The sequence below is a fragment of the Pteropus alecto genome, unplaced genomic scaffold, assembly GCF_000325575.1.
Source record: "Pteropus alecto unplaced genomic scaffold, ASM32557v1 scaffold33, whole genome shotgun sequence".
In the NCBI taxonomy this organism is placed as follows: Eukaryota; Metazoa; Chordata; class Mammalia; order Chiroptera; family Pteropodidae; genus Pteropus; species Pteropus alecto.
The window spans coordinates 5,390,505-5,402,223 of record NW_006435762.1 but is presented as its reverse complement, the minus strand read 5'-3'; the positions used below and the strand labels follow the sequence as shown (position 1 = coordinate 5,402,223).

General features: G+C 37.5%; 1 protein-coding gene across 3 annotated transcripts in view; it reads right to left on the bottom strand.

Annotated features, from left to right (window-relative positions):
* The window catches only part of NLGN1 (neuroligin 1), a 957,767-nt gene that overhangs the window by 757,884 nt on the left and 188,164 nt on the right, over positions 1-11,719 (bottom strand). For 2 of the 3 annotated variants that reach the window (XR_003046028.1, XM_025046070.1), the window contains exon 3: positions 449-484. The exons of the other annotated variant lie outside the window; for it this stretch is intronic. The gene's annotated coding sequence lies outside the window, so the exon portion shown is untranslated. The remainder of the gene's footprint in view (positions 1-448; positions 485-11,719) is intronic. 3 annotated transcript variants of the gene reach the window in all.

The window sequence follows — 11,719 nt, the reverse complement described above, 5'->3', positions numbered from 1 at the left end:
CCTGCTGAAACAATTATTTTAGCCTCACCATTCAAATGTGTTATATGATATCTAAATTGCTGAATTGTTTGGGGTTAAATGAAATAATGAGGTAAGAATTCAGGATGGAACTAATACCCTACAATCACCCTTGAAAAATTGTAATTAAAGACTATTTTTATCCAAGTTCAATGCCCTCAATAGCTTGTTCAGAGTATTGAGCAACTGAGATTACACCTGGAGGTTAAAAATCTCCAGAGCCAAATATTTTCCTACTAAGGAGAATTCATTATTAAAAAATAACAACAACAACAACAACAAACCAAAACAAAACAAAAAAAAACAACCACACCAAACCAAAACAGCAGACAAATTCAGGAAAATATTATCTGTATGCTGAATCTAATAGCCTCATCTGTCTTTCTAAAATGATAGCCTCAAAGACTATCATTATAACTATGTTCCTTACCTCTTTTATGCTTGGTCACTGGGCAAATGCAAGACACTATAAAAAAAAAAAAACAACACTTTGTCAATCCCACTATCCACACATAACTTTATGATTTCTTTCTTTTTGCTCTTTTTTTTTTTCAAGTTGATTTTCCTGTTAATCCATTCCAGAGCTCTTGAGAATCCTAGTCTTGTGGTAAACATATTTATCTACATCTTTCTCATTCAATGTTTCCTTAAACGTCTTACACTAACAAAACCAAGTTGGGGCATAGCTTCCCCTGAAGACCTGTTAGGTACTGACTGTTTATACTCATATATGCTGGTTCTGTTACCCCAGAGAGCAAAAGGCACTTTGGAAATCTCTTAGCTCATCATTGCTAACTCCAGACATATTACTTTTTCTCTTGAGTGCAAAATCTTTCCTCATTTAATGTGTAATATTTGGTACCACTCTTCTTTGCCTCTGTCAGCCATTGACCTTCTTCTGGTCATTTCCCCCTGTTGTTGAACATTTGATAAAATGACTCATAATTTTTCCTTTTCAACACAATACTTGTCATTATCATAGGGAACTTCAATTTTTTCATGAACAACCAATAAGATGCTCAAAAACACTACCATAATTGAAAGTTCTAGAACAATGATATTTTTTGACAATTACCCATAAGCTTATGGAATTTTGAAGCAATTATTACATACAAAGAGAGTCAATCTCCTTTTTCTTTAATATACCCTAACGGAGTGCTTTAGTCAGCATCGTAAAACTGCTCGGCAGTTGGACTGTGTTGTGTAAAGTACAGCACACTTAACAGAGAATAAGCTTTACTAAGGAAGCCATCTATATGTACATATAGAAGAAACAAAAGGATCAATATAGGATAATATGACACATGGCCTAAAAAAAAGAACCATACACAGTATTCAAAAAACTATTATGTATGAATGTATATCAAAAACCGCAAATAATTACCTCATGCATGTGTACTCTTCTTGATATCTCTTGGCGGAACAGAGGGAATTGGTGGGCTAAGGGAAGTAGATCTGTCTTAGGCCATTTGGATTCTCCTCCTCATCGCCCAGGGCTGCCATCTGCTGACCTCTTCTGTATCCCACTCTTTTTATGTCCCATATTAGATCAGAGCCAAGGTTATTAATTTCAATAGAAAATTCTAGAACTTCCTTGATAGCACTCCCTTACATTCAGAGGCTTTGGAGGCTTTATCTGCGGTATTTCTATAACCTGTAGATACTTCATTGTCTGCACAATTCTAGGATTTAAGAAGATTTACTCTTCTTCTAAAAGCTCTGAAAAATGCCAATTTCAAACACTTAGTGCCTGGGAATGGCCTTTCTGCACGCTCTTTGCTCTGTGCCTTCTGACTCTTTTGGGGCCCTTATGAGCTGTGCTGTGGCTCTAAGAGGCCAGCTTATTAAGCTTATTGGCAGGAATATGGCAGTTCAGTCCATTTCTGCTCAACAAAGCCTATAGAACTTCCTGGTGGTTGAATCTAAACTCACAAAGAATCCCTCTCTGCACAGAAAACTGGAGTCCAGATTACTTGATTGCAACACCTGATACTGCTTCCAACCTCAGTTACCAGGGTTGTATTGCTTAGCTGTTTGTGCTCATTTTCTGCAGGCTAAAAGCAGAAATGACTTCTGTGAAAAATACATACATGCATACATACATACCAGAGTCTTAGAGTCATATTTTCCTGGATGATTTGGAAGAGAAAAACTTGACTTCTGAGTTATGTGCCTGTATAAATCACTAAAGTATTCTTTCAACATTTGCATGCTTTTTAAAAAATCAACTATACATCTATTTTTTAAAAAAGAATATGGTTCAGTCAACATAGGTCCATTAAAATATTTTACCTTTCCAGTGAGTTTGAGCCAGACCTTCAAATTTGTTCACAGAGAACTAGTAATATATAGAGTACGAATGGGACCAGTGTATTTCAAAGTATTGTCTGGGTCCCTCTTCATCAGATAGTTTTAGGGCCCCACTCCTGATCCACTGATAAATGCTGTGGAGTTAGGCCTGGGAATCTGCATTTCCAGGGTGCTAAACAGGTGGTCCTTATGCATAAAGTTGAAAATCAACTGTGCACATGAAAGTTACATTAGCAGTTTGACCTTGGCTGTACATCAGCATTATCTGCAGAGCTTTTTAAAAAATAAAAATGCCTGTTCTCCATCCCAAACCTATATTGACTCAGACTCTTTGGAGCTAAAACTTTCCAAATGCTTCTGATAGACAGCTAGAGTAAAGAACGTCTATATTAGGCAGGTATAGATTTCATTGATTAACAATAACAGCTCCCACTTATTAAATACTTGCTAAGCAAAGTATATGTTAACATATTTAATTCTAGCAATGACACTATGAGATTGGTAATATTTTTAAGCATTTATTATCATTGCCATTTTTCAACAGCTTAGAGATCCTAAAGAAGTCACATAACAAGGAAGTTGTAGGACTGAGATTAGAACCAATTCTGTCTGACTCTATGTGCTGACCTGTTTTTTTTCACTGTCACACATGACCATTGCCTTTTTCTATCAGCTTTCTACAGCTACCATTTTAAATGTGTGTACAGATTTTCTTTCCTTATTTTGCTTTTCTCCTTTTTGGTTTCAACAGTAGCACAACCTTTTTATGTTTCTGCTCTTTATTTTTCTCTTTGTAATTGTTGATGTAAAATTAATTCTCCAAGACACCTAACTTATATACTGCTTGTGCACGGAACATTTTATAAGGAAAAGAGGCTTACTATAATGTCTTATGGCTTAGCTTGTCACCGGAGAAATAGAGTCTTCACCTGCAACAGGATTCCTTCTTTGATTATTATTCCTAGCCCAGTGCATTAGTCAGGGTGCTCCACATGTGTGCTCTTTTAAGAAGCTTTCTCAAACTGTGTCTTACTGTTATCCTATGTTACTGGAATGATAAAGTTGGACTGTTGTACCAAATTGAGTTTCCAAAAGAAAGAGGTGGTGCCTCATTTCTGCATGCTCAAGGCTGACACACAGAAGGCCTTTAGGACAGTGTATTGAGAAGCAAATTGCTCTCTGCACTGCACCATTCTCTACCATGTTTATGTGTACATCTGACACTTTATAAAGTCTTAACTCCCTTATTTGTAACAGAAGAATAATAATGTCTACCTCTTAGGCTTGCTGGGAATTAATGTATACAAATCATGTGGTGCTGTTACATATACATAAAGAGTAGCAATTACAGTATACAATAAAATGGACATTGATCCACTTATTCTCTGCTTGCCTACTGTATATACTATGCTAGATTCTAGTGATATAGAAATGATGAACAATAGAGAACTCGTAAGACTTGGTATGTGACACTGATATAAGAAAAATACACAATTTTTAATAAATTATATGTATGGAAAGAGAGGAAGAGAAGAGTGATTTAAATTATATAATAATATTAGATAAGCTTATTGAGGCAGGGCAGGGAGAAAGGGAGTACTGTGCAGAGTCACAGAAGCCTTCCTGAGAAAGCCAAATTGATCATCCTCTTTTACTGGGTGAATTAGAAGGCATCATTAAGTACCAGATAGGAAAGAATGAAGAAGGATTTAGAAAATACAAATAATTAGTAGAGAGAATGAAAAGTGAGTTGACCAAAAAATATAATAGAATTCCCAGGCAGTACTGAGATATCAGTTCATGAGGAACATGAATTTAGTGTCCATGCTTTTTTAATTGCATGGTTTCTTCAAGAAGGATTCAAGAAACTAGAAAAGAAGTTGTTCAGATAGGTTTATTAAGGTTTGCAAATTGGTCGGGCGAGTGGTAAGGGAGATTACGGTACTAATAAAAGGGTGATTAAAATTACTATGTGTTCTATATTAAACACAGATGAAATTGGCAACAGAAGATGATTTATAAGAAGAAAAGAGAGACCCAAGGTCTTGAAGTCCTGATGAGACCAGAAGACTTGTAGTGGAAGTAAATGAGTAGATAATCTGAAGTCAGGAAGTCATTATTCAAGAGCGAGTTGTTAGAATTAGTGACTTCACAAATGAAGCAGTTTGAGGAAATACAAAACAAGACTGTGACCATGGAATTTGAGTGGCTGAGGTACAGAGATGAAGAATATCACTGAGGATCTGGAGATCGTGGAGACCCGAATACTAAAGTCTCTATCTGGACTTGCACAGTGAACCTTATCACAGTCATTAAATAGCGAGAAGGAATAATCAGGAGGTTAACAACAACAATGGAGGAGACAAAAAGTGAGATCGCCCAGGAGCAGAGTTGAGTAGTATGGAGAAGGAACAAAGGCCTGGAAAACACCAACACCACTTGAGGTTAGTAGGTTATGAAAGTATAAACATCTTCCAAGTGACAGTTCTGTAGAGAGTGTGTTGTCCTCAGGGGTAGCCAATTTTCAGTTAGGAAAAGAAAGATGAGATAATATTTTTAAAAGATTCAGAACATAAAGGAATATTTTGATCATGTAGTCCTATTGGCTCAGGAAAAGGAGGACATTAAAGGAAAAGTGGCTCAGAGAAGACGTACATACCTTTATGCAGCTTTCTGTATGAAAAAAAAAAAGTAGATGGTTCTGGTCAAGATGGTGGAATAGGTAAACTCTGTGCTTGCCTCCTCTCGTGACCACATCAAAATTACAGCTAAACTACAGATGGTTCTCAACCATCATTGAGAACCACCTGAAGTCTAGACAAACAGAAGTCCTACAACTAAGGATATATAAAAGATACCACGTCAACACTGGTAAGAAGGGCCGAGATGCAGAAGGAGTTGGTCCCACACCCATGTGGGCCAGTTTAAAATTAAGAGAGATTATCTCAGCTGCAGAGGTCGCCCTTGAGGAGAGAGGGGTCCCTGAACCACACTAGGCTCCCCAATCCATGGTTCCAGTGCTGGGAAAAGAAGTCCCCATAATTTCTGACTCTGAAAACCAGTGTAGATTGTGGCTGAGTGAGACGAAAGGCTGCTGGAGTCCCAGGAGTTCCTCTGAATGGGCCCATTTGAAAACTTACCCACTGATGGACATACTCGCTCTGAGCTCCTGTGCTGGGGTAGCAGCTTGAACAGCACCAGGGACATACAGAGAGGAACTGAATTGTCTGGCTCCAGGGTGAGGGCTGAAGGGGCAGCTTTCTCCCAGACAGAAATGCTGGCAGAAGCAATTGTTCCTTTGTTGAGCCCTCCCCGCAATGCAGCATGGAAACGCAGGCAGGTGCCATATCTGAGTCATCATCAACCTGGCTAACACCATTTGCCCTGCCCTGGTGATTCCCTGAGATGCCTTTTCACCAAGCTTCCAGGCCCAGCCAAGCTGCTTTCAATATCTTTTCCATTTAAACAGCCTATGGCTCATGCTGAGGCCTTTCCGATAATCTCTCAAAGGTTCACAAGCTCCAAACAAAAAACACCTGGCCTCAGCATGCTTCATACCTCTTACTAAGCAGTCCTAAGCCTGACATTAGCAGCAGCTGGCCTCAGTTCACAGCTTAGCCTTTCGCAGGCACCTCCAAGTCCACGACAAGTGACAACCATCTGTAGATCACTTTATAGTTCATACCAAGTGGCTCTATGCAGAGCACAGGCAGCAACTGATCTTGGCCTGCAACAGAGCCCTTAGCAAGAGGCCCTAGAACCAACACACCCAGTGTTCAGATTCGGACTGCACTTAGAGAACCATCCAACCATCTCCACAAACAACACACCCAAAGGGCAAACTTAGCAGGCACCAGAGTCTCACTAAAATGAATACTGCTCAGTAGAATCAGCCCTTGCACAACAGCTCCTTCACTGTAGTTACAGCCAGTCCTCACAATCAATTAGCCCGAGGGTCAATCTTTCCCATTGACATGCAAACAGTGACCAAGACAGCCCATACAAGGGACACTTCTAGAACACTCAGGTGACCAGGAACACTGCACCACTGGGCCCTACAAGACACATACTATATAAGGTCACCCTACTAAGACTGGGAGATGTAGCAGCTCTGCCTGATACATAGAAACAAACAGAAGGAGGCAGCCAAAATGGAGATACAAAGAAACATGTCCCAAATGAAAGAACAAAACAAGCTACAGAAAAAGAACTAAATAAAATGCAGACAAGAAATCTACCAGAGCAGAGTCCAAAACACTGGTTATAAAGTTGTTCAATGAGCTCAGTGAGAATTTCAACAAAGACATTAGAAACATAAAAATGGAAATAGAAAACATAAAAGAGAACTAGACAGAAATGAAGAATATAACGACTGAAATAAAGAACACATTAAAGTGAATCAATAGTAGATTAGATGGAGCAGAGGGTCAAATCAGTGATTTGGAAGAGAAGGTAGCAGTAAACACCCAATCAGAACAGCAAAAAGTAAAAAGAATCCAAAACAATGAGGGTAATTTAAAGGACCTCTGGGACAACATCAAACATATCAACATCCGGATCATAGGGATACCAGAAGGAGGAGAGAGTAAGGAATTGAAAACCTATTTAAGGAAGTAATGATGGAAAACTTTCCTAAGCTGGTGAAGGAAATAGACATAGAAGCCCAGGAAGCGCAGAGAGTCCCAAACAAGATGAACCCAAAGAGGTTCACACTAAAATGCATTGTAATTAAAATACCAAAGGTTAAGGACAAAGAGAATCTTAAAAGCAGCAAGAGAAAAGCAGTTATTTAGCTACAAGGGAGCTCCCATATGACTGTCAGTTGATTTCTCAACAGAAACTTTGCAAGCTAGAAGGGATTGGCACAAAAAAGTGTAGAAAAACAAAGACCTACAACCAAGATTACTTTACCAGCAAAGCTATCATTTAGAATTGAAGGACAGATAAAGAACATCCCGGACAAAAAAAAAAAAAAAGCCTAAAGGAGTTCATCACCATGAAACCAGTAACAAGAAATGTTAAAGGGACTTCTTTAAGAAGAAGAAGGAAAAAAAGATTAAAAATATGAATAATAAAATAGCAATAACTATACACCTATCAACAATGACTTTAAATGTAAGTAGATTAAACGCTTCAACCAAAAGACTTAGGGCGGCTAAATGGATAAGAAAACAAGACCCATATATGTGCTGCTGCTTATAAGAGACTTACTTCAAATCAAAAGACACACACAGACTGAAAGTAATGAAAAAAGATATTTCGTAAAAATGGAAACAAACAAACAAAGTTGGGGTAGCAATATTTATACCAGACAAAACAGACTTTAAAAAAAGTCTATAATGAGACAAAGAAGGACCCAGTAATCCCATTTCTAGGTAGTTATTCAAAAAACAAAAACAAAACACTACTCCAAAGGCACATATGCATCCATATGTTCATTTCAGCATGATTTACAATAGCCAAGATATGGAGGCAACCTAGGTGTCTATCAATGGGTGAATGGACAAAGAAGAGGTGGTACATATATACAATAGAATATTGCTCAGCCATACAAGGAATGAAATCTTGCTATCTCCAATAATATGGATGAACCTAGAGCAGCAGTCCCCAACCTTTTTGGCACCAGGGACCTGTGCTCCAATGAGAATCTAATGCCCGATGATCTGAGGTAGAGCTGAGGTGGTGATGCTAGTGCTGGGGTGCAGCTGCAAATACAGATGAAGCTTCATTCACTCTCCTGCCACTCACCTCCTACTGTGCAGCCCAGCTCCTGACAGGCCACAGACTGTTGTCAAACTGTGGCCTAGGGGTTGGGAACACCTGACCTATAGGGTATTGTGCTGAGTGGAGAAAGCGAGACAGAAAAAGACAAAAGTCATATAATTTCACTTATATGTGGAATCTAGAAAACAGGATAAATGAACAAACAAAACAGAAACAAGCTCATATATACAGAAAACAGAGAACATTTCAATGATTGCCAAATGGGGCAGGTTGGGGGGGATGGATGAAGAGGTGTAAGGAATTAAGAGATACAAATTAGTAGTTACAAAATAGTTATGGGTATGCAGAGTACAGCATGAGGAATATAGTCAGTAATATTTTAATAACTATTTTAGTGTCGAGTGGGTACCAGATTTATCAGGTGATCATTTCATAAGTTATATAAATGTCTAATCACTATGTTATACACCTGAAACTAATATAAACGTGTATGTCAACTGTGATTGAAATACATATATAAAACAATGCTATACGAAAAAATAGGAAAAAGAGAAAAAGTAGATGAAAGATACTTAGACTAGACAAAAACAGCAAAGTTAGGAATGGAGGTATCACCCTATTTGTGCCTTGTAAAATTTGTACCTTGTTCAACCGAACCAAATTCAACTGCAGCCTCAACTGAAAGCCTAAAGTTTGGGGCTTAGGTCCAAGCAATTATTTTCACATTGTCTGCCACTTACTTACTCAACAAATATTTATTGAGTGCCTACTATAAGCCAGGCCATGTTATAGGTGAATGGAATGCATCAGTGAACTGAGCAGGCAAAGAGCCCTGCTCTTATGGTTTTTATATTCAAGAGGGTTAAGACAGAAAATAAACAAATAGTAAGTAGATATACATAACAAATAAGAACATAGCATAGTATGTTAGAAAGTCATGAGTTCAATAGAAATGAAAAATGTAGAATATATAAGGCGTGTGACAAGAAGAGTGAGTCAAAATGACACATGACAGGGTAGTCAGGTTAGGACTCAACGAGATAGTGATATTTGAACAAAGCTTGAAGGAGATAATGGAATTAGCCATGTGGATACCGGAGAGAGGGAATAGCCAGTACAAAGACACTAAAGCAGGCATGTTCCTGGTTTTATACAAGAAATAGCCAAAAACCATTGTGGTTAAAACAGAGTGAGTAAGAAAGACATCAGAAGATCATTACTTCTCAAACTTTAATGTGCATACAAATTATCTGGAGATCTTGTTAAATGCAGAATCAGATTTAGTAAGTCTGGCATGACAACTGAGATTCTGGATTTCTAACATGCTTCCAGATAATAAAGATGCTTCAGACCCATGGCACATGCTTTGAGAAGCAAGGATTTAGATGACTCTTACTTTGGAAGAGTGAAAATAATTAAATTATGAAAGTATAATATTATCGTGGCATGGTATTAAGAACTCACTTGAGGACTGTAGCCATGAATAAACACAGTGTACCTATGTGTTTATTCATAGAAGACACATAACTATACTGTGTTTATTCAACCATATTCAGCTGTATAGAGACAAGCATGGAATTGGCAAAGAGTTGGATTTAACCAAGGTTATAGTTTGCCATGAGGAAGACAAAAGAATCTAATGGAATCAAGCATGGACATGAAGAAGTAGTATAATGATTGACCATGGGATTCAATATGGGTAATAACATGGCTGGAGTAGCTAGGGGAAAGTTAGACAGGCCTTGTGGCCTTTCACATTTAACAGGGCAGTGGTCTTACACCATGATTGCTGAACCTGTGATCTCACCCTTCATCAGGTCATTGGTGAATGTGATAGGTAGTTTCAACAGTTTAATGGAGAGATAGTAATTTCGAGGCAACTGGCAGTGAAGTGTCAATGATGTCAGAAAGTTTGAAGTGTTGCTCGATGGTTGCTGTTAACACACACACACAATAATATGCTATAGTGTTAGGGAATAGAAATTTAAGATTTAAGAAGTGCTCGTTATATTGTCTTTTTATTGTAGCCCTGATCACCACTGTTTGAGTATCTGCTGTTCACAGGCCTGAATTGCTTTATTAATGTGTAATTACCATTGTGGCTACAAGTAAACCCATCACCAACTCTTTAAAACTTATTTTACTCACCATTACAAAAACTTCCTCCAGACTCAAAAGAAAAACCCCAAATGCTTCTGAGTTATAAGCAATCACACAGAACTCTTCTCTCCTTTACCTTAGACCTTGGTTTGCTGCTTCTATTCTACCTTGTTTTCTGGATCCAATACTTGTAACCATACTGATTTTGATCTTGGCCTCTAATTTTTAGAGATTGAGAGTTTTTCCTAATTCTCCACTCATCTCTAGCATCTAGACCTTTTCACTGCAGATTTTCTGGGTTAGCTTGCTCCCTGGCCTTATTAATGTTGTTTTTAATTAGAAGCCCAGGAGTAAAGTACTGACCTCTCCTTCCTCACCCTTATTTTCCCCAACATCACTAAAAGATGCTCTAAATTTCCATTGTTCTATTCCTTCTTCCTTCTTCTCTCCCTTCTTATCTCTGTTTCCTTTTCCATAATGCATACTACTCTTTCTCATACAAAAAAAAAAAAAATTCTCATTTTGTCTATAGTTTATGATTCCTTTTTTTCTCTTGAAGAACTAATCAATGGCAACATGGGTCTATAATCTTGGGGTCTTTGTTTTATCCAGGCTTGTTTATTTGTTTATTTCGAGTGTCTACAGGAAACAATTCCCCATGATGAAAAGGAAATGGGCAGAGGTGATACTGTGTGTGCATGTTTTCTCCAGTTGTCTTCATATTTGGACCAAAGCCTGAGGTTTTAGGATGCCTGGTCTCCAGATAGTCAAGCTTTACTGTAATAAGCAAATTGTACATAGAGATTAACGCTAATAGCTACAATGGGAAATAACATTAACTCTGCAATTAAGACAAAAACTTTATATACACAAGGAAATGGAAGGGTTCTTTAGGGAATCATAACCATTTTTAGAGCTGGATGGCACTGAGAGATCTTTCAGATAAATTCTGAAATGAGAAAAATTAAATATTTTCTTATCAATATAGGGTATCACCTCCACGACTCGGAGGCATTTTACTACAAGCTATATTGGAATGATAGAGATGAAATATTCGTTAATTCACATGTGTCTGTTGAATGGCTTTAAAACAACATTTACATCTCTCTGCTTTATTTCCACAACACTTTGTTCACATCTTTATTATTTTGCTTCTTATTCCAGGCATATTTGGAGGTAAAAGAAATAAGACTCAGGGAATAAGGTTTTCCTCTGAAAAGTTAGAATAGTTAAATAACACATAATTTGGGGAGACATGCCTCCCTGAAACAGTTAGTTGTAGTTTAATCAGCAATAATAAGCTGTATAAAGAAAACATTGATGACAGGAAGACATTTAACTTTGGGTGGTGAAGACACAATGAAATAGACATATAATGTATTATTGAACTGTACATTTTAAATCTGTATAATTTTATTAACCAATGTCACCCTAATAAATTTAATAATAAAAAGATAGCATAAAAAGAAAACATTTTTAAAATATGTTGTTCCCCAAAACTATTTAAACAACATAGCACAAAAGTTATAAGTGTCAACTTTAGAACTAAACTGGGTTCTTGATTCTT